Source organism: Triticum aestivum, chromosome 6D (assembly GCF_018294505.1).
Source record: "Triticum aestivum cultivar Chinese Spring chromosome 6D, IWGSC CS RefSeq v2.1, whole genome shotgun sequence".
NCBI lineage: Eukaryota > Viridiplantae > Streptophyta > Magnoliopsida > Poales > Poaceae > Triticum > Triticum aestivum.
The window spans coordinates 235,528,457-235,553,464 of record NC_057811.1 but is presented as its reverse complement, the minus strand read 5'-3'; positions in this window follow the sequence as shown (position 1 = coordinate 235,553,464).

Below are 25,008 nucleotides of genomic sequence, written 5' to 3'. Positions count from 1 at the left end.
TCGATACTACATCAAAGATGGATATCTTATGAGAGCTAACAAACTTTGCATCCCCGAGTCCTCTCTTCGCTTGTTGCTTTTGCAGGAATCTCATGGAGGCGGACTAATGGGACACTTTGGACGCGACAAGACATTTGCTACGCTCTCCAAGAACTACTTTTGGCCCAAGATGTTCCGCGACGTCTACCGCTTCACCAACCGATGCTCTACATGTCGCAAAGCTAAGTCCAAAGCTCAATCTCATGGCCTCTATATGCCACTTCCAATTCCGTATCACCCATGGGAAGACATTAGCATGGACTTTGTGCTTGGTTTGCCTAGAACTCGAAATGGCAAGGATTCCGTTTTTGTTGTTGTGGACCGATTCTCCAAAATGGCACATTTCATTCCTTGCAACAAGATACACGATGCTTCACATGTTGCAAATTTGTTTTGTAGGGAAATCTTGCGCCTTCATGGAGTGCCAAAGACGATTGTCTTGGACCACGACGTCAAGTTCTTGAGTTAGTTTTGGAAGACATTGTGCGCCAAGCTCGGAATCAAGCTTTTGTTCTCTTCGGCATACCATCCACAAACCGACGGCCAAACGGAGGTGACCAACCGCACGCTCTCCACTCTACTACGCGTGTTGATAAAGAAGAACATCAAGGAGTGGGAGGAGTGCCTACCCATCGCCGAGTACGCCTACAATCGTGCAAGACATTCGACTACCGGCAAGTCCCCCTTCGAGGTCGTCTATGGCTTCAACCCATTGTCTCCATTGGACATTCTACCTCTACCGCTACAAGAGCGCACAAACATGGACGCGAGTGCCCGAGTCAACTTCCTCAAGAAGATGCACGAAGATACAAGAAACACCATCGAGCGCCAAGTACAACGACTCGCGACCAAGCTCAACGTCAACAAGCAACCCACGATGTTCAATGTTGGAGATCTTGTGTGGCTACACCTTCGCAAGGATCGCTTCCCCATGGAACGCAAGTCCAAGCTACTACCCCGAGCGGATGGACCCTTCAAGGTGCTTGCACGCTACAACAACAACGCATACAAGATCGACATCCCACGCGACAAGTACTCCGTGAGCGACATCTTCAACATCAAAGATCTATCCCCGTACCATGGTGATGAGCATTTCGATCCGAGGTCGGATCTTTCCCAAGGAAGGGGAGATGATGCGGAGCATCCTACGGTCATCCCCAGACCTACCATCGTCTCATCAAGAGCCAAGAGGACCTATGACACGAGCACGAGCTAGAGCTCTCGAGAACGAGGTGACTTCCTTCCTTAGTGATATCACATATGATCCACTCGAGACATGGCTACTACCTAAGTCCGATATGCTATGCATGATTAGGTGTCAAGAGGAGCCTCCCGAGGATGCACGTGAAGACAGACAAGCCGCCAAGTTCACGGATGAAGAGAACCAACGGAAACGGGCAAGTTCACCTTCCAGGCCCAGGACATCCGGCCAAGTTCCCGGACATCCGGCCCCTGGAGCAACCACAGCAGCAGCGGCCCAGACGCCTAAGCCTACAGGGCCTGGACATCCGGCCCCAGCCCGGAAATCCGGCCAAAAGCCCGGACATCCGGCGCCACGCTACAGAACATCCAGAAGTTTTGCCCTCCAGCCCGGACATCCGGCCCCCCAGCCGGACATCCAGCCCCTCCTGAAGCCCCGCACATCCGGCCCGTCGCCCGGACATCCGGCCACCCCTGTCTGCGCATAGTAAGGGCCGAGGCCCGTGTACCCCTTCGACCCCCTAGACTATATATACTCCTCCTCCTCCATCTTTCTAGGGTCAGCAAAGGATTAGCTCATTTAGAGATAGAGCTTTGCTCATCCATTATGGATCTACTCCACGAGAGAGACCGCGACCCCTCTACGGAGAAGATCACCTTGGATTCAAGACCTCCTCACGGAGAAGACCCCCATCAAGACCTCCTCACGGAGAAGAACCGGTTACCCTTTGTATCGTCCTTTGTTGGACTTGGATCTTGTATCTTACCTTTGTGTTCATCGATCTAGCGCTTGTGTGATCTATTCTTGTTGGTTGAGTGATTTCTCTCGTGTTCCTCTCGTGTTTCCCCTCGTGTTCACCACGTTCTTCGTAGGGATCCGCTCCTTTCATGAAAGATCGGCCATCTAGGGTTCCGCCCTACATCATCGCGCCTTAGCAATCGCTAAACCAACTCCGAGAGGTTATTGACCCCGCCGGAGCACGATCAACCTGACCACGAAGGTTTGTTTCCTGCAGGCAAACGAAGAACAAGCAAGAAACTAAGATTGCAATCTGGATATTGCGAATATAAGAGGAAAGCTTTATTGATCAAGGTGGGGTTCTGTGACGGCTTTGTCTGGTCTTTGAACACAAACGAAGTACGCGAAGTTGCAGCTATGGCGAACTTTTAATCTAAAGAAAACCCAAAGTCTAAACGGTGCCCTAAGGGCTGTATATATGGAGGAAGAGGGGGGAGTTTCGTGGCCCTTGGGGAAGGGGTCCGAAACCAACCCTATCTCTTGTTTCCCCACACATACGGACTCTATAAACAGCCTATACTTATGTATTTCGAAATTACATGGGCCTGGCCCAATAATAAGGTGACGCAGCACCTAGAATAGCCTCTGGACGAAATTTATGAAGTGGCATCTTGTATATTTCGTCCAAGGCTTCATTCACTCCTTATGGTGGCTTCAAAGTCCTGAAATCATCACTTGTAACTCTGTTCTTGTTCCCCTTGCGCATGCCATCAACTCCATGCTTGTTCTTGCTCCAATGTTCATCCTTCTCCAAGCTAGGCCCTTCATTTGTAAGCAAAACAAAAGTATCCAATTTAGGCAGCATCATATTCTCATGAACATTAGAATCATTACCAAGAAACGAAAGTACCTGGTAATTTAATTGGCGTGCACAAGCTCTAGTAATTGGTCCAATATATGTAACAGTAGGGGCTGTGGGTGTAACAATGGTATTGATGTCCTCATCACAAGTACCCCACCGGCAAGACCGACGCATGAACAAGCACACCGGCTCTGTGGTTTTCGGCAAGTCCCTCGACGACCGGCGCTTAGTACCACTACGTTTGCCATGTACGTCTACACCAAGACCGGACCGACAAGTACCCCGACAACGTGTGTACCTCCACCGTCGACCCCGTGGGCGTCAAGTTCCTCTATGAAACGTGTACCACTACGCCCAAGTTCCACTACAAGATGTGCCACTATCGTCATCGTGTACCTCTACTTCCACTACCGTCGCGATAACGACTACTTCCACTACCGTCGAACCCGATCCGCCCCGAAAAGGCACGCTTCGAAGGTATAACCCCGAGACGACATCCGTGGACCGAATGCATGTGTTGTATGGATGCACCCTATGTTTGGACCGTGTCCGAATTGTTCGTTGCACATTCGCCGTAAGCCATGCCACCGACATGTGGGACACCCGGTATCTGGGATCACTCCCCGTCACTCTTGCACGTTTCGCGCACCCACACTTGTTCCTTTGCACCAGCATCTCAATCGAGTTGCCGGAACCGGGATGTTGCCGTGGCACCCTTTTCCTTCCGCCATGGTGACAAATGCCTCGTATCATGCTCATGTCAACATTTCCATAAAATTTCTTAAAACTTGCATATGTCATCCGCATCATGATAATAACATTTAAAACGTTTAAAATTGTTGTTTGCTTTAAATTGCTAAATGACATATGGGGATTTCCGGAATTGTTATTTGTTATTTCCGGCCTCATTTAAACTTGCCTAAATAGATAGTTTTATTATGCTTCACCTCTTGCCATGCTTAACCACAGTTAGTTTTGTTGGGTACATAAACGGGAGAGAACTAAATAATTGATGTGGCGTTTTGTCAATATGCAACGAGTTGCATATTGAGCTCCACTTAATTTGTAGTATTGTTTGTTGCATTTTGCCATGCCATGCCTCATTTAAACCAGACATGCATCATACTTGATTGTGCATCATGCCATGTTTATGATTGTGTGTTTACCATGTTGTTTGCTTCTTTCCGGTTTGTTTCTCTCGTTCGCTTCGGTTTCGTTTCAGAGTTGTGAGGGTTCGTTCGACTACGTCCATTTGTCTTATTCATGGACTTGATCTTCTTCCTAGCGGAATTTCAGGCAAGATGACCATACCCTCGAAATCACTTCTATCTTTGCTTGCTAGTTGTTTGCTCTATTGCTATGCCGCGCTACCTACCACTTGCTATATCATGCCTCCCATATTGCCATGTCAAGCCTCTAACCATCCTTTCCTAGCAAACCGTTGTTTGGCTAAGTTACAGCTTTTGCTCAGCCCTTCTTATAGCATTGCTAGTTGCAGGTGAAGCTGAAGTTTGTTCCATGTTGGAACATGGATATGTTGGGATATCACAATATCTCTTATTTTAATGAATGCACCTATATACTTGGTAAAAGGTGGAAGGCTCGGCCTTATGCCTGGTGTTTTGTTCCACTCTTGTCGCCCTAGTTTCTGTCATACCGGTGTTATGTTCCTTGATTTTGCGTTCCTTACACGGTTGGGAATTATGGGAACTCCTTGACAGTTCGCTTTAAATAAAACTCCTCCAGCAAGGCCCAACCTTGGTTTTAACATTTGCCACCTAAGCCTTTTTCCCTTGGGAGTCGCGCTCCCGAGGGTCATCTTTATTTTAACCCCCCCCCCCGGGCCAGTGCTCCTCTGAGTGTTGGTCCAAACTAGAGCATCGTGCGGGACCGTCCCTTGGCAACTTGGGTTACGTTGGTACCTGTACGCTTCGCTCATCCGGTGTGCCCCGAGAACGAGATATGTGCAGCTCCTATCGGGATTTGTCGGCACAGTCGGGTGGTCTTGCTGGTCTTGTTTTACCATTGCCGAAACGTCTTGTAACCGGGATTCCGAGCCTGATCGGGTCTTCCCGGGAGAAGGAATATCTTCGTTGACCGTGAGAGCTTGTGATGGGCTAAGTTGGGACACCCCTGCAGGGTATAAACTTTCGAGAGCCGTGCCCGCGGTTATGTGGCAGATGGGAATTTGTTAATGTCCGGTTGTAGAGAACTTGACACTTGACTTAATTAAAATACATCAACCGCGTGTGTAGCCGTGATGGTCTCTTTTCGGCGGAGTCCGGGAAGTGAACACGGTTTGGGTTATGTATGAACGTAAGTAGCTTCAGGATCACTTCTAGCTTCTCGACCGTTGCATTGCTTCTCTTCTCGCTCTTATTTGCGTATGTTAGCCACCATATTTGCTTAGTGCTTGCTGCAGCTCCACCTCATTACCCCTTTCCTGCCCATAAGCTTAAATAGTCTTGATCTCTCGGGAGTGAAATTGCTGAGTCCTCGTGGCTCACAGATTCCACCAAAACAGTTGCAGGTGCCGACGATACCAGTGCAGGCGACGCAACCGAGCTCAAGTGGGAGTTCGACGAGGAACTTGGTCGTTACTATGTTTCATTTCCTGATGATCAGTAGTGGAGCCCAGTTAGGACGATCGGGGATCTAGCATTTGGGGTTATCTTCTTTTCATTTGGATTTGACCGTAGTCGGTCTATGTGTGTATTTTGAATGATGTATGAATTTATTAATGTATTGTGTGATGTGGCGATTGTAAGCCAACTCTCTTTATCCCATTCTTGTTCATTACATGGGATTGTGCGAAGATGACCCTTCTTGCGACAAAACCTATAATGCGGTTATGCCTCTAAGTCGTGCCTCGACACGTGAGAGATATAGCCGCATCGTGGGCGTTACACCAGCAAATTTCTAGGCAATCCTCTAATGATAAGATCAATAGTTCTAAGATTGGGAGCATGTCAAGATACTCATCGGGGGTATGATAGAGGCGAGGGTGTCCCGATCTTTCGATGAGATGATAACTATCGATTTGGTGGAGACGACTTTGACGATCCGACTACAAACGTGCACGACGTTGCGCCTTATCAATCGCTAAACCAATCTCCTGAGGTTACTGACGATGCCGGAAGCACGATCAGCCTGACCACGAAGGTCTATTCCTGCAAGCAATCGAAGAACGAGCAAGAATATGATAATGCAATCTGAATATTGCGAATATATATGAAGTATTGATAGTGGTGGGAATCCGTAAGCGGTCTTGGTCTGGTCGTTGGACACAAACGAAGTACACGAAGTTGCAATGGCTAACTTTTAACTAAACAAATTCCAAGGAAAAAAGCTACTAGATGGATCTACTTATATAGGAGCAAGGGGTGGCGGCCAAGGAGGTGGGAGGACGTCCCAAGGCAGCCTAAAACCAACCCTAGGTCGTACAAGGCTCATGGGCCCAAGTGAAGGTGATGCAACACCTTTGGACTTGTAGTTTGACTCGGATTCTGGTGCAACGTCAGATTGTTTCGACCATAACTCAATGCTCCGGACGAATTTAAAGGTGAATCCAATTGGGTTGGAAAGAGCACGAAATCTAGTTTCCAACAAAAAAAGAATCACCCAATTCGGAGTCCGTATGAAAAAGTTGTTGGCGTTTTGAGTCAGGTATGTCTGTGCAGTCCGAATCTGAATCCAGAACGTGAGAGACTTGGACTCTATCTTCTCTTGGCCCAAAAGTGACGTGAGAGGACTTTTTGAACAGAACCTAAACTTCTCCTTTTGCCTTACATATGTGGATTGTACAAATGTCCCATACACCTGCAATTAGACAAAACACAAAAGTGTGTGAAGTATTTTTGTTCTGGATAACATAAATAGATTATTGAATAGTTTGCACTAGAAATCACCTGACAAATATGCATGTATGCAATATTTTTGGTCGTATCCAAGGTAGTCATGTCCTCATCATCCTCCCCTTCTTGAAAACAAAGCCGTCCTCGGCGTTGCTTAATCTGAAATGTGGCTAACAAAAGAGACAAGGTGTACATGTGTATATGTATATGTCATCCATTTTTACTTCCCGTGGATTTTGCACATATGACACATGTATACATGAGTAACTTTCATAGTTACTAAAATATAAAGCCAAAATATTATCACAAGAAGTAGAAGGCATGAAAGTATTGCAACTCAGTTTGCACATATAAGTGAAGCTCTTATTCATATGAAAAGATTGACAATATTCATCATTAAACCATCCCAACATTGATGAACCATCACCAACATTAGAGGTCATATCAAAATGATTAAACATTGGCACAATTATTTTCAAACATATTTGATCCAAATCTGATTTATTCCCTGATTCACTTGATTCTTTTGCATCGATAGTTAATTCAATGGGCTCACTCAAAATTGTTTGATCACATGGCAAAGTCAAATCATCAACATAGTCCTCTAAGGTAGCTGGTGTGATCAAAGTAGTGGGTAGCTCACCGCATGGTGCACTTAAATTGACAAGACATTCATCATACTCATGTGGAAGTGGAAGATTAGTACCTTTGTCATTACCTCTTATGATCAACTCAGATGAGGTAGGCACTCTCGGTGATGATGTGTCACATGGTGGAGGTGATGTAGTCCTCACAACAACGGATGTGGTTGTCATAGTATGCTTAGTAGTTGAAGGGACAACCGTATCAACTCTTGGAATGTGCATCTCGCGCTTGTTCTCCTTGTGCGCAACACGTCGTTTTATTTCCTGTTCAGCTTTGCAAGCAAGATGAAACAAATGGTCCATAGGATAACACTCTTCATGTATTAGTATCTCCTGAATGTCACGATTTAATCCTCCCCAAAATCTATCCATAAAATCTTCTTCACTTTCTTCTAAAGAGGAATGCAGCAAGGTAGTTTGTAAAGTATCATAATATTTCGTTACGGTGTCACTACCCTGTTTTAGATGTTGCAACGTTGTAATCATGTCACGAGTATAATAAGCGGGAACGAATGTATGTCGCATGGCAAGTTTCAAATCATCCCAAGTAGTAGGTATATCATTAGGGTGTAACCGACAATATTCACTCCACCAAACTACAGCATAACCAGTGAAAGAACCAACCGCAACCTTAACTTTTTTACGTACATCAAAATTATTGGAAGCAAATATATTATTTAGGTCAAACTCCCATTCAATATATAAAGCAGGTCTAAAACGGCCATTAAATGGTGGTATAGAAACATTAACCTGATCATGTGCATTTGGATGTTTGTGCACCTCTCGTGACGGTTGTGGTATTTGCATAGGTGATGGCACATCTCCCACGATCGACAAACCCCATGAATTGACTCTAGATCCTGTCATGATTAGTAGAAACAAGAAACAAAATTCAAGAATAATGTTCCTATGAACTACTAGGATGTGGTGATAAAGCGCTCACAGTAAAGCAAATATCAATATCTTGCAAGTTCTTACCAAGCAGCAGGTGGTGACAGGCAACCAGCGGTGTCAAATAACTCCAAAGATTGAGTAAAGCGATTGCCAGGGGAACGTACGTATACACGGTGTAGAAATATGTGGAGCTGGGTTGGCTATATATGGTAGCAAAATATTAGCAATAATCAATTCAGAGATGCAATGTTGAATAAACGCTCAACGACGGTACTGTGCTGGTCCTAGGCTAGACCGGACTAGAGACGCGAGCCTAGAACACTAATGAGGTCACGGCGTAGCACAACTAGCATCAATGAAGGATACTAAGTAGCTCTGGACAGCAAGATATAAGTGAAGATCACAACGGCAGTAAAGATAATGATGAAAAACAACTGCCAAGCAGGATATACAACAACTCTCTCCAACTTTCCTCTTGAAAAGTTTGTGCCAATTTTCTGATAATTTTTTTCAAAGAATGCTACTAACTCAAGCTTTCCAATGCAAAAAGAATCACTCAATTCCGAGTTGATATGAGGAGTGAAAGAATTCTGAAACTGGCTTGAAAAACTGGAATAAGCTGTGTCCGCGAACTTCGGAGGGCAAAAAGACCTATTTCGAAGACGATTTTGAGGTGTCAAATATTGAACTAGTCTCTGCAACTATTTAGATGCGGCTCGTCGCTAGCTTTATTTGAGTACTCGCGGAGTCAAAATGGACTTCGTATGAGGAAGGTATGCCTGTTTTACTAAACAGTGCACAAAACAGATTCCAATCCGAATTCAACTACGAGATTGAGTCTAGATAGATCCGAATTTTGTTTTTTTTCTTCTCTCTTTTTTTTCCTCACACTTTTTTTTTCTTTCTCTTTTTTTTCTGACTTCTTTTTTTTTCTCTTTTTTTTCTCTGTCTTTTTTTTCTCTCCCTCTTTCCAAGACAAACTAGATAAGATGCAGATTGGATCAAGCGAAGATGTGAACGACCTCAACTATGATTGTGACAATGAACTATGGGTAGCACATGGTGGAATTTGATGGATGGTGTGGTGGACAGCAGAAGGGATAACGATGCAGCGGCGACGTGACTAATGTGAACAGAACTCAAAACTCTAAACGAACTAGACCCTAAGACCAGCAACTCGACACGACGATGCAACCGATAATTCAATAATGCAAACAATGATTAGAAAATTGCAAAGGCTCAGACTGGCTTGGACAAAAGGATGAATAGATCTAACTTTTTTGTGGCTTTTTCTTGGACAATAGGTAAGAAAATAAATCTAATCTAGGGGAAACTGGAAATTCTCACCGAGCAACCTGAAAACTGATACCACTTGATAGAGGCGAGGGTGTCCCGATCTTTCGATGAGATGATAACTATCGATTTGGTGGAGACGACTTTGACGATCCGACTACAAACGTGCACGACGTTGCGCCTTATCAATCGCTAAACCAATCTCCTGAGGTTACTGACGATGCCGGAAGCACGATCAGCCTGACCACGAAGGTCTAATCCTGCAAGCAATCGAAGAACGAGCAAGAGTATGATAATGCAATCTGAATATTGCGAATATATATGAAGTATTGATAGTGGTGGGAATCCGTAAGCGGTCTTGGTCTGGTCGTTGGACACAAACGAAGTACACGAAGTTGCAATGGCTAACTTTTAACTAAACAAATTCCAAGGAAAAAGCTACTAGATGGATCTACTTATATAGGAGCAAGGGGTGGCGGCCAAGGAGGTGGGAGGACGTCCCAAGGCAGCCTAAAACCAACCCTAGGTCGTACAAGGCTCATGGGCCCAAGTGAAGGTGATGCAGCACCTTTGGACTTGTAGTTTGACTCGGATTCTGGTGCAACGTCAGATTGTTTCGACCATAACTCAATGCTCCGGACGAATTTAAAGGTGAATCCAATTGGGTTGGAAAGAGCACGAAATCTAGTTTCCAACAAAAAAAGAATCACCCAATTCGGAGTCCGTATGAAAAAGTTGTTGGCGTTTTGAGTCAGGTATGTCTGTGCAGTCCGAATCTGAATCCAGAACGTGAGAGACTTGGACTCTATCTTCTCTTGGCCCAAAAGTGACGTGAGAGGACTTTTTGAACAGAACCTAAACTTCTCCTTTTGCCTTATCTTCATATGTGGATTGTACAAATGTCCCATACACCTGCAATTAGACAAAACACAAAAGTGTGTGAAGTATTTTTGTTCTGGATAACATAAATAGATTATTGAATAGTTTGCACTAGAAATCACCTGACAAATATGCATGTATGCAATATTTTTGGTCGTATCCAAGGTAGTCATGTCCTCATCAGGGTAGGATGCAAAGGATCAATAGAAGGCACATAAGCGCTAGTAATATACTTGTTCAAATCATATTCATGGAAAATCTCAAGCATCTCATTCTTCCAAGAACTATAGAACTCTCCATCAAGCCTAGGCACTTTACGTCTAATACTCTCGATCATAGACTCATCCATCTTCCTCCAATCGCGCTTAAACCAAAGAAATGGACACCAATGCTCTGATACCAATTGATAGGATCGAGAAGAGGGGTCTAGAGGGGGGGTGATTAGACCCTTCACAAGCTAAAGTAGACATTTTTAGATTCTTCAAGTTAAGGTTGAGTTTTAGCACAAGCTTAAGCATTCACAATACATTTCAAGCAAGCATGACAAGAGTATATGTAGCAGAAAGAGTAAAGCATGCAAATTGCAAGAAAGTAAAGGGATGGGATTGGAATTTGCAAACACAATGAAGACACGAAGATTTTTGGCGTGGTTCCAATAGGTGGTGCTATTGTACATCCACTTTTATGGAAACTTCAACCCACAAAGGGTAACGGCTGCCCGAGTCCATGGAGGGATCCACCCACGAAGGGTCCACAAAGAAGCAACCTTGTCTATAACACCATGGCCATTGCCCAGGAAAGACTTGCCTCACTCGGGTAGATCTTCAGCAAGTAGGCGATCTCCTTTCCCTTACAAACTTCTTGGTTCAACTCCACATCTTGACGGAGGCTCCCAAGCGACACCTAACCAATCTAGGAGACACCACTCTCCAAAAGGTAATAGATGGTGTGTTGATGTTGAACTCCTTGCTCTTGTGCTTCAAATGATAGTCTCCCCAACACTCAACTTTCTCTCACATATTTGGATATGGTGGAAAGAAGATTTGAGTGGAAAGCAACTTGGGGAAGGCTCGAAATCAAGATTTTTGTGGTAGGATTGGTATATCTTGATCTCAACACATGAGTAGCTGGTTCTCTCTCCGAAAACGTATGATGGAAGTGTAGGCATGTTCTAATTGCTCTCTCACATATGGAGAAAGGGGTGGAGGGGCATATATAGCCTCCACACAAAATCCAACCGTTACACACAGTTGACCAATCTCGGTGGGACTGAATGACTAAACTCGGTGGGATCGATTGTCGGTGTTCTGGAACCGGGGGTGCCCAGACTTGCCTACCTGCGGCCCAACACGTGGCTCCACCAACGGCCTGGTATAGCCCACCACACAACTGTCGTTATCAAGCATAGCATATGGTTTGACAAAGGATTGAGACATGGCATGTAAGCATATTGATGTAGGGTAGAACCCTAACGGCCCGATCTTTCACGAAATGATAGAGGCAAAGGTGTCCCAATGTTTCGATGACATAGCAATCGTTTTCTGTGGGAGCCGACTTTGACGATCCGACTATGAACGTGCGAAGACATCGCGCCTTAGCAATCGCTAAACCAACTTCCGAGGGGTTATTGACCACGTCGGAGCACGATCAACCTGACCACGAGGGTCTATTTCCTGCGAGCAAACGAAGAACAAGCAAGAAACTGAGATTGCAATCTGGATATTGCGAATAAAAGAGGAAAGCTTTATTAATGAAGGTGGGGTTCTGTGACGCCTTTCTCTGGTCGTTGAAAACAAACGAAGTACGCGAAGTTGCAGCTATGGCGAACTTTTAATCTAAACAAACCCAAAGTCTAAACGATGCCCTAGGGGCTGTATATATGGAGGAAGAGGGGGGAATTTCGTGGCCCTTGGAGGAGGGGTCCAAAACCCACCCTAACTCTTGTTTCCCCACACATACGGACTCTAAAAACAGCCTATATTGAAGTATTTCGAAATTACATGGGCCTGGCCCAAAAATAAGGTGACGCAGCACCTAGAATAGCCTCTGGACGAAAATTATGAAGTGGCATCTTGTATATTTCGTCCAAGGCTTCATGCACGCATTATGGTGGCTTCAACGTCCTGAAATCATCACTTGTAACTCCGTTCTTGTTCCCCATGCGCATGCCATCAACTCCATGCTTGTTCTTGCTCCAATGTTCATCCTTCTCCAAGCTAGGCCCTTCATTTGTAAGCAAAACAAATGTATCCAATTTAGGCAGCATCATATTCTCATGAACATTAGAATCATTACCAAGAAACGAAAGTACCTGGTAATTTAATTGGCGTGCGCGAGCTCTAGTAATTGGTCCAGTATGTATAGCAGCAGGGCCTGTGGGTGTAACAATGGTATTGATGTCCTCATCACACAAGAATATGATCCTATAGACTACTAACAAGTGGTGGTGGTGGGTGTCACAAATCCGTCAAGCAAATCTCAAATTCTTACCAGTTCTTACCCAGCAGCAGGCGGTGATCGGCAACCGATGAAGTCAAAACTCTCAAAGCCTGGATAGAGCGATTACCAGGGAGAGTCAAACGCACGATGTAGATGTATGTGGAGCTGGGAAGGCTTATAATATGGTAGCAAAAAGGGTCAGCAATAATCAATTCAGAGATGCAAAGTTGAATAAACGCTCAACGACGGTACTGTGCTGGTCCTAGGCTAGACCGTACTAGAGACGTGAGCCTAGAACACTAACAAAGTCACGGCGCTGCACGTAAAGAAGGGAGGAGCACACTCTAATTTTTTTTTCTTTTTCACTTTTTTTGGGCACTTTTTTTCCTCTTTTTTTTGCTCCGCAACAATTTTTTTCGAAAAAGTCTACAAATGTCCTAAAAACTGCCTAGCCAGAATTTTCCAGACTTAGTTTTTTTAAACTGGAACTATTTTCTTCTGCGGATGGCTCGGAAGTTGGGGAGTCCTATTCTGTCACGACTCCGAGTATCGCGTGATCTGGAAATCAAGAACAAAGCAATAATTACTGGACTCGGACTAGGACTGGTGGCGGAGATGAATCTGGTGGAAACTCGGACTGGTGGCGAATCTATGATGGAGGTGGACTCGGATTAGCGTGATGGCGGTGGATATGTGGTATATGGTAGCGGCGATGACGATGGTGGTATATGGCAGCGGTGATGACGATGGTGGTATATGGCAGCGGTGATGACGATGGTGCGGCGGCGGCGTGACAACTTGTGAACAGAACTCGAAACTCTAAAGTACTAGACGCTAGGACCAACAACTTGACACGACGATGCAACCGCAAATTCAACAAAGCAAATACAGAAAAGATTATGCAAAGGCTCAGATTGGTTCGGATAAGATGAACTAACCCTAATATTTTTTTTGGCTTTTTGTGGACTATAGGTATAAAGAACAGACTCGATCTAAACTACGAAAACTGTAAAATCTCACCGAGCAACCTGGAAATCTGATACCACTTGATAGAGGCAAAGATGTCCCGATGTTTCCATGAGATAGCAATCGTTTTCTGTGGGAGTCGACTTTGACGATCCGACTACGAACGTGCGAAGACGTCTCGCCTTAGCAATCGCTAAACCAACTTCCGAGGGGTTATTGACCACGCCGGAGCATGATCAACCTGACCACGAGGGTCTATTTCCTGCGAGCAAATGAAGAACAAGCAAGAAACTGAGATTGCAATCTGGATATTGCGAATAAAAGAGGAAAGCTTTATTAATGAAGGTGGGGTTCTGTGACGCCTTTGTCTGGTCGTTGAACACAAACGAAGTACGCGAAGTTGCAGCTATGGCGAACTTTTAATCTAAACAAAACCCAAAGTCTAAACGATGCCCTAGGGGCTGTATATATGGAGGAAGAGGGGGAGGGGATTTCGTGGCCCTTGGAGGAGGGGTCCGAAACCCACCCTAACTCTTGTTTCCCCACACATACGGACTCTAAAAACAGCCTATATTGAAGTATTTCGAGATTACATGGGCCTGGCCCAAAACTAAGGTGACGCAGCACCTAGAATAGCCTCTGGACGAAAATTATGAAGTGGCATCTTGTATATTTCGTCCAAGGCTTCATGCACTCATTATGGTGGCTTCAAAGTCCTGAAATCATCACTTGAAACTCTGTTCTTGTCTCCCTTGCACATGCCATCAACTCCATGCTTGTTCTTGCTCCAATGTTCATCCTTCTCCAAGCTAGGCCCTTCATTTGTAAGCAAAACAAATGTATCCAATTTAGGCAGCATCATATTCTCATGAACATTAGAATCATTACCAAGAAACGAAAGTACCTGGTAATTTAATTGGCGTGCGCGAGCTCTAGTAATCGGTCCAATATGTATAGTAGCAGGGGTTGTGGGTGTCACAATGGTATTGAGGTCCTCATCACAAAAGGAGCGGATACCGCGAAGAACACGAAGAACACAAGGGGAATCACGAGAGAATCACTCAAACCAACAAGAACAATCACACATGTGCTAGATCCTCGAAACACGAGAGGAGATACAAGATCCACGATCAACAAAGGACGATACAAAGGTAACCGGTTCTTCTTCGTGAGGAGGTCTTGATGGGGCCACCCAAGAGGGGGTCTTGAATCCAAGGGGATCTTCTCCGTAGAGAGGCTGCGGTCTCTGTCGTGGAGTAGATCCGTAATGGATGAGAAAAGCTCTATCTCACAAATGAGCGAAACCAATGCTAACCCTAACTAGGAGGAGGTGGGGGAGTATATATAGTCTAGGCCACGAAGGGGTAAGTGAGTGGGGGAATACATGGGCCCTTGGCCCGTTCTCTGCGCACAGGCAGGTGCCGGATGTCCGGGCTGGGGGCCGGATGTCCGGCGGCTAGCGAAGAGCCGGATGTCCGGGCTGATGGGGTTCAGCTTCGGGTGCGTTCTGTGATGGGCGCCGGATTTCTGGGCGAGGGCCGGATGTCCGGGGCCTGGCCGGATGTCCGGGCCCTGTGGCTGGGCTGCTGCTGTTGTTGACATCTTCAGGGGCCGGATGTCCGGGCCATGGCCGGATGTCCGGGTCCTGTAGCCTATCTCCGGTTCCTCTCGTCGTGCTCCTTCATCCTTGTACTTGGGGACTTGTCCATCGTTCCGAGCATCTCCGAGAGGGTCTCCTTGGTGCCTAAGCATATGTAGTGTCCTTGCATTAGGTAGCAACCATGTCTCGCATGAATGGAAAGGAGAAGCATTTAGGAGCGGGTTCACCTTAGGTCCAATGGCGTATGCTCGAGTGTACATGGGGATGATCGTAGGATGCTCCGCATCATCTCCCCTCCCTTGGGAAAGATCCGACCTCGGATCGAAATCCTCATCACCATGGAAACGGTTGTCGTGGACGGACTTGTAATTGGACGGAGTGGAAGTCATGGCGCAATCCAAGTACTCCAAGGTGTCTTCGGAGTGGTATACATACAAAAAGAGCAAACACAAGTGACACTCGGAAATACAATGGTTAGCGCACACAAGGTGTCCATCATGTAAGAATGAGTCCGTGAGGCAAGATTGTCCATGGCAAAGCGCATGAAGCGTATCAAGATGATATAGAATGACATGCAAAGCGTTCATGGGAGCAAAAGCATTCATTATGCACTCAAATGTGTTGTGAATATGATGAATGCAACCACGATGCAAAATGATGTCATAGTGAGATGGTTTATCAATAGCATGAATATGACAATGGATGCTCAATATGAATAAGTTATCATGCAATTGATGGTAGGCAATATGATCATGATGTATGAATATGCCATCAAGAAAGATCACAACAAATTTGCTTAGGAAATGCACAAGCTCATATATCATGGATGACATAGATGTGGAAGATGCAACAAGGCAATCATAATGTGAGTCAATCCATGCATAAGATGCAAATTTGTCATGGTTGGTGTTGTACCATAGCTCGATGTCGTGGCACTCCTCAACTTGAAGGTCCATAGGGTCCATCTCCAATGTCGGTCCTCCATCCAATATATGTATCATGTAGACAAGAAGAAGGAAACAACAATGAAAGTATGGCCCATCCCATATGCATATGTGAAGATGGCTCAAAGGGAATGAGGTCACCTTTAGGAGTTTCTCAAGGATGTTGGAGTTGCGCATCTTGTATGCCTTCACATACCCAATATGTCTCATGACGGTAATGCCTTGTGAATCCTTCAAAACGAAAGAACATGACAAACACTCGGAAAAACAAATGAGGTTAGCGCAAATGCAAAACCTATCATTCGTGTGGTAAGATACCCAACAAGTGTATGCATCATGCTCATCATAAGAAAGGACAAGGGAATTTGGCATGGTATGCAAGCATATGATGTGATAACAACCAAAGGCATTAGGCTCAAACAAACAAGCATGCATCACAAGTAATATGTCCAAGTCTCCATGATCAATAAGCAAAGCAAGTTGGCACTCAATACAAGGTGATATGAGAGATGCCACTAATGGAGACAAGTGACAAAGATCAAGATATATCATGTGAGAGGCATGAGCATATATGTCATCAACCCAAGAAAGCGATTAAGAATGGAGCATGGGTGATGCAACCAAGCAAGTAATCATAGTGATTAAGTCAAGCAAGCTAGTAGTGCGAAGATGCAACGTACTAGAGGTAATCATGGCAATCATGTCATGTGTGCAAATAGTGGTCATGAATAATGCACAAGACATATCACAAGTATGTAAGCAAGATATGAGGAAAGTATCATCATTGTATTGGCAAGAAGTCCTATGTAAATAGCAATGGAACAACATGACTCTCCCAACACAAGAATCAACAATAGCATGAGGCACATGATAAACATGGCAATAGCAACAAGGATCTCCACCAAGCATGCAAATACACATAGAAATAGCATAATGGTGCATCATGGGTAAATGCAAGCAAGGGTCACAATTGCATGGTGATGAGGACATCAATACAATTATTACACCCACAGTCCCTGCTGCTATACATACTGGACCAATTACTAGAGCTCGCGCATGCCAATTAAATTACCAGGTACTTTCGTTTCTTGGTAATGATTCTAATGTTCATGAGAATATGATGCTGCCTAAATTGGATACATTTGTTTTGCTTACAAATGAAGGGCCTAGCTTTGAGAAGGATGAACATTGGAGCAAGAACAAGCATGGAGATGATGGCATGCGCATGGGGAACAAGAACGGAGTTACAAGTGATGATTTCAGGACGTTGAAGCCACCATAATGCGTGCATGAAGCCTTGGACGAAATATACAAGATGCTACTTCATAACTTTCGTCCAGAGGCTATTCTAGGTGCTGCGTCACCTTATTATTGGGCCAGGCCCATGTAATTTCGAAATACATAAGTATAGGCTGTTTTTAGAGTCCGTATGTGTGGGGAAACAAGAGATAGGGTTGGTTTCGGACCCCTTCCTCAAGGGCCACGAAATTCCCCCCTCTTCCTCCATATATACAGCCCTTAGGGCGTCGTTTAGACTTTGGGTTTTGTTTAGAATAAAAGTTCGCCATAGCTGCAACTTCGCGTACTTCGTTTGTGTTCAGCGACCAGACAAAGGCGTCACAGAACCCCACCTTGATCAATAAAGCTTTCATCTTATATTCGCAATATCCAGATTGCAATCTCAGTTTCTTGCCTGTTCTTTGTTGCTCGCAGGAAACAGACCCTCGTGGTCAGGTTGATCGTGCTCCGGCGTGGTCGATAACCTCTCGGAGTTGGTTTAGCGATTGCTAAGGCGCGACGTCCTCGCACGTTCGTAGTCGGATCGTCAAAGTCGACTTCCATCAAAGCGATATTCATCATCTCATCGAAAGACGGGACACCTTTGCCTCTATCAAGTGGTATCAGATTTCCAGGTTGCTCGGTGAGATTTTACAGTTTTTCGTAGTTTAGATCGAGTCTGTTCTTCATACCTACAGTCCACGAAAAAGCCACAAAAAAAAATTAGGGTTAGTTCATCATATCCGAACCAATCTGAGCCTTTGCATAATCTTTTTAGGGTTTTTGCTTTGTTGAATTTGCGGTTGCGTCGTCGTGTCAAGTTGCTGGTCTTAGAGTCTAGTCTTTTAGAGTTTCGAGTTCTGGTCATAAGTTGTCACGCCGCCGCCGCACCATCATCATCGCCTTGCCATCTACCACCATTGCTTATCCGCCACCGCTTTGCATCCGTATCCATATACCACCACCGCTGCCATATACTACCGCCATATATCCACCACCAATCCGAGTTCTTTTCATAGTCGGTTTGTTTTAGAGATCCATATATTTTCCGTTTCGTGTTTCCTTGCCTGAGTAGGTCTCGGAAAAAAAAAAAAAAAAGAGTCTGGAGACCCCCGGGCAGTTTTTAGGCCAAAATTTCGGCAACCAAAAATATTTTTTCCCTATCCTATTTTTAGGCCCCGGGTAGTGTTTTGAGACACTCGCCATCATAGTGATTTTTTGTCGCACTTTTTCGTCGTCGCTGCCCTGATTTCCGAAAAAAAAAATAGTCAAAAAATTTTGTGCCCATCCTGTCAGTTTGACCTGGGAAGAGTTTTGAGACACTCGCCATTATAGTGATTTTTTCGCAAAAAAAAAAGGAGGAGCGCAAAAAAAAAAGAGCGCAAAAAAAAAGAGCGAAAAAAAAATTCCTGAGTGTGCTTTTCCCTTGTTTACGTGCAGCGCCGTGATTTTGTTAGTGTTCTAGGCTCGCGTCTCTAGCACGGTCTAGCCTAGGACCAGCACAGTACCGTCGTTGAGCGTTTATTCAACTTTGCATCTCTGAATTGATTATTGCTTACCATTTTGCTACCATATTATAAGCCTTCCCAGCTCCACATAAGTCTACATCGTGCGTTTGACTCTCCCTGGTAATCGCTATATCCAAGCTTTGAGAGTTTTTGACTACAACGGTTGCCGATCACCACCTGCTGCTGGGTAAGAACTGGTAAGAATTTGAGATTCGCTTGAAGGTTTTGTGACACACCACCATCCCACCACTTCTAGTAGTCTGCAGGATCATATTCTTTTGTGTTTCTATTGCTGCTAACCATGGCAGGTTCACAAGCCGATGAGACTGATTGGGAGAACATGACGAACAAGGAGTTGCATGATAAATTTCAGCAAATGATGAGTGGCCAGGTGGGCGATGTGCTAAACAGATTTGAAGAGGCTATGGAGAAGATAGATGCCGTGGAGAAGTCGTTTGAGACAAAGCTGGATGACAAGTTTACTGAATTACTCAAGCGTCTTCCCCAACCACCACCGGCTGCACATGTCGCACCTCTACAACAACAACAACCACATCTCCAACGCCGCCTTCCAAATCAAGTGGGACGGGCACAGCGCGTTCCAATTGAGATTGGTCAAAATTCGGGTGCTGCTGTCCCTACTGTTGATGCTTCTTTGGCTCCTGCTCCTGCGGCGGCTGAGGAGGATGACGATTATGCGGGCGATTATGAGGATGAGGTTGATCAAAATCAGAACTACGTGCAGCCACCAGCACCACCACCAGCAGGTCGACCTCAGGTATATATTCGCAACGGTAGGCCGGCACCACCACCTCAGGTACGAGACAATGACCATCTCCCTAGACTGAAATTGAATATTCCACCATTTGAGGGTAGATATGTTCCTGATATATATCTTACTTGGGAGTTAGAAACTGAACAACGATTTACATGTTTACAATATCCTGAGGAGAGACGTGTTCCTGCTGCTGTTTGTGCTTTCACTAGCTTTGCATGTGTTTGGTGGTCTGAACATTGTAGATTATATCCTGTTCCAGCTACTTGGGCTGCTTTGAAAACTGCTATGCGTACTCGTTGGGTTCCACCATATTATCAACGTGAATTACTTCAAAAATTGCAGCGTTTAAGACAAGGAAAAAATTCTGTAGAAGAATATTATCAGGAATTACAAACTGGCATGATTAGATGTGGTATTGTTGAGGAGAATGAAGCTATGCTTGCACGTTTTATGGGTGGATTAAATAAAGAGATTCAGACCATTCTAGAGTATAAGGATTATAATAATATCACTCGTTTATTCCATCTTGCTTGTAAAGCTGAACGTGAAGTGCAGGATCGACAGCCATTGGCGCGAACTAACTTTTCTGCAGGTAGACCTTCATCATGGACACCGCGTGCATCTTCTACTTCCACTTCACCATCACCTCCATCAGGTGCCACCTCCAGCCGTGATACAAGAAAGCAGGCACAACCACCACTCTCTGCCAAGAGCACACCTGCCGGGCCTGTGCAGAGCTCTTCTTCTTCCATGGCATCGACAGGGCACACAAGTGATATTATTTGTCGTCGTTGTAAGGGAAGAGGACATTTTGCGAGAGAATGCAAATCTCAGCGTGTCATGATTGCTACTGAGGATGGTGGGTATGAGTCCGCTAGTGACTATGATGAGGAGACTTTGGCTCTTATTACACGTGAAGAACATGGTGGAGATGATTCTGAAAATGAGACGCAATACATGGCTCCTGAAGACGCTGACAGGTATGAATGTTTAGTTGCTCAACGTGTTTTGAGTGTGCAGGTCACACAAGCAGAGCAAAGTCAGAGGCATAATTTGTTCCATACAAAGGGAGTTGTGAAGGAACGTTCTGTTCGCGTCATCATAGATGGAGGGAGCTGTAACAACTTGGCTAGCATGGAGATGGTGGAGAAGCTATCTCTCACCACAAGACCACATCCACATCCTTACTACATCCAATGGTTCAACAACAGCGGCAAGGTTAAGGTAACACGTACTGTTCGTGTGCATTTTAGTATCTCTACATATGCTGATTATGTTGATTGTGATGTGGTACCCATGCAAGCATGTTCCTTATTACTAGGTAGACCATGGCAATTTGATAAAAATTCTGTACACCATGGTAGAAACAATCAGTATACTCTTGTTCATAAGGATAAAAATATTACTTTGCTTCCTATGACTCCTGATTCCATTTTGAAAGATGACATTAATAGAGCTAATAAAGCAAAACAGGAGAAAAATAAGAGTGAAAATCAGATTGTGGCAAAGGAATTTGAGCAACAAATGAAACCTAATAATAAACCATCTAGTGTTGTTTACTTGCCACAAAATCTGATATTGATGAACTAGATTTCAGCAAATCTGTTTGCTATGCTTTTGTGTGCAAAGAGGCATTATTTTCATTCGAGGACGTGCCTTCCTCTTTGCCCCCTGCTGTCACTCACATTTTGCAGGAGTTCGCTGACGTCTTCCCACAAGACGTGCCACCGGGATTACCACCTATTCGAGGGATTGAGCATCAAATTGACTTAATTCCCGGTGCATCGCTACCCAACCGTGCACCATACCGTACCAATCCAGAGGAGACGAAGGAGATTATGCGTCAAGTACAGGAGCTGCTCGACAAAGGTTATATACGCGAATCTCTTAGTCCTTGTGCTGTTCCTATTATACTCGTGCCTAAAAAGGATGGTACGTCGCGTATGTGTGTTGATTGTAGAGGCATTAATAATATTACTATTCGTTATCGTCATCCTATTCCTAGGCACGATGATATGCTTGATGAATTGAGTGGCTCTACAATATTCTCCAAAGTTGATTTGCGTAGTGGATACCATCAAATTCGTATGAAATTGGGAGATGAATGGAAAACTGCATTTAAAACTAAGTTTGGTTTATATGAGTGGTTAGTCATGCCTTTTGGGTTAACTAATGCACCTAGTACTTTCATGAGACTAATGAACGAAGTTTTACGTGCTTTCATTGGACGATTTGTGGTGGTCTATTTTGATGATATACTGATTTATAGCAAATCTTTGGAAGAACATTTGGAACATTTACGTGCTGTTTTTATTGCTCTACGTGATGCACGTTTGTTTGGTAACCTTGGGAAGTGCACCTTTTGCACCGACCGAGTATTTTTTCTTGGCTATGTTGTTACTCCACAGGGAATTGAAGTTGATAAAGCCAAGATTGAAGCTATTGAGAGTTGGCCGCAGCCCAAAACGGTCACACAAGTGCGGAGTTTTCTTGGACTCGCTGGTTTCTATAGGCGTTTTGTGAGAGATTTTAGCACCATTGCTGCACCTCTCAACGAGCTTACAAAGAAGGATGTGCCTTTTGTTTGGGGTACCGCACAGGAAGAAGCCTTCACGGTATTGAAAGATAAGTTGACACATGCTCCTTTACTCCAACTTCCTGATTTTAATAAGACTTTTGAGCTTGAATGTGATGCTAGTGGCATTGGATTAGGAGGTGTGTTATTACAAGATGGCAAACCTGTTGCATACTTTTCTGAAAAATTGAGTGGGCCTAGTCTGAATTATTCTACTTATGATAAAGAACTATATGCTCTTGTTCGGACTTTAGAAACATGGCAACATTATTTATGGCCCAAAGAATTTGTTATATATTCTGATCATGAATCTTTGAAACATATTAAAAGTCAAGCTAAACTGAATCGTAGACATGCTAAATGGGTTGAATTCATTGAAACTTTCCCTTATGTCATTAAACACAAGAAGGGTAAAGAAAATGTTATTGCTGATGCATTGTCTCGTCGCTATACTATGCTTTCACAACTTGACTTCAAAATATTTGGTTTGGAGACCATCAAAGATCAATATGTGCATGATGCTGATTTTAAAGATGTATTGCAGAATTGTAAAGAAGGAAGAACCTGGAACAAGTTTGTCGTTAATGATGGATTTGTGTTCCGTGCTAACAAGCTATGCATTCCAGCTAGCTCTCTTCGTCTTTTGTTGTTGCAGGAGGCGCATGGAGGAGGATTAATGGGACACTTTGGCGTGAAGAAGACGGAGGACGTACTTGCTACACATTTCTTTTGGCCAAAGATGAGACGGGATGTTGAGCGTTTTGTTGCTCGCTGCACTACATGTCAAAAAGCTAAGTCACGACTCAATCCTCATGGTTTATATATGCCTTTGCCTGTACCTAGTGTTCCTTGGGAGGATATATCTATGGACTTTGTTTTAGGTTTACCTCGAACAACGAAGGGGAGGGATAGCATATTTGTTGTCGTGGATAGATTCTCGAAAATGGCGCACTTTATACCATGTCATAAAAGCGATGATGCTGTTAATGTTGCTGATTTGTTCTTTCGTGAAATTATTCGCTTGCATGGTGTGCCAAATACTATTGTTTCAGATCGTGATACTAAATTTCTTAGCCACTTTTGGAGATGTTTATGGGCTAAGTTGGGGACTAAACTGCTTTTTAGTACTACTTGTCACCCCCAAACTGATGGACAAACTGAAGTAGTCAATAGAACATTGTCTACTATGCTTAGGGCTGTTTTGAAGAATAATAAGAAAATGTGGGAAGACTGCTTGCCTCATATTGAGTTTGCTTATAATCGTTCATTGCATTCTACTACTAAGATGTGCCCTTTTGAAATTGTGTATGGTTTCCTACCTCGTGCACCTATTGATTTGTTGCCTATTCCATCTTCGGAGAAGGTTAATTTTGATGCTAAACAACGTGCTGAATTGATCTTAAAAATGCATGAGTTAACTAAGGAAAACATTGAGCGTATGAATGCTAAATATAAACTTGCTGGAGATAAGGGTAGAAAACATGTTGTGTTTGCACCTGGAGATCTTGTTTGGTTACATTTGCGTAAGGATAGATTTCCTGATTTGCGCAAATCAAAGCTAATGCCACGTGCTGATGGTCCTTTTAAGGTGTTAGAGAAAATAAATGATAATGCATATAAACTTGAGCTGCCTGCAGATTTTGGGGTTAGTCCCACTTTTAATATTGCAGATTTGAAGCCTTATTTGGGTGAGGAAGATGAGCTTCCGTCGAGGACGACTTCATTTCAAGAAGGGGAGGATGATGAGGACATCAATACAATTATTACACCCACAGTCCCTGCTGCTATACATACTAGACCAATTACTATAGCTCGCGCACGCCAATTAAATTACCAGGTACTTTCGTTTCTTGCTAATGATTCTAATGTTCATGAGAATATGATGCTGCCTAAATTGGATACATTTGTTTTGCTTACAAATGAAGGGCCTAGCTTTGAGAAGGATGAACATTGGAGCAAGAACAAGCATGGAGATGATGGCATGCGCATGGGGAACAAGAACGGAGTTACAAGTGATGATTTCAGGACGTTGAAGCCACCATAATGCGTGCATGAAGCCTTGGACGAAATATACAAGATGCTACTTCATAACTTTCGTCCAGAGGCTATTCTAGGTGCTGCGTCACCTTATTATTGGGCCAGGCCCATGTAATTTCGAAATACATAAGTATAGGCTGTTTTTAGAGTCCGTATGTGTGGGGAAACAAGAGATAGGGTTGGTTTCGGACCCCTTCCTCAAGGGCCACGAAATTCCCCCCTCTTCCTCCATATATACAGCCCTTAGGGCGTCGTTTAGACTTTGGGTTTTGTTTAGAATAAAAGTTCGCCATAGCTGCAACTTCGCGTACTTCGTTTGTGTTCAGCGACCAGACAAAGGCGTCACAGAACCCCACCTTGATCAATAAAGCTTTCATCTTATATTCGCAATATCCAGATTGCAATCTCAGTTTCTTGCCTGTTCTTTGTTGCTCGCAGGAAACAGACCCTCGTGGTCAGGTTGATCGTGCTCCGGCGTG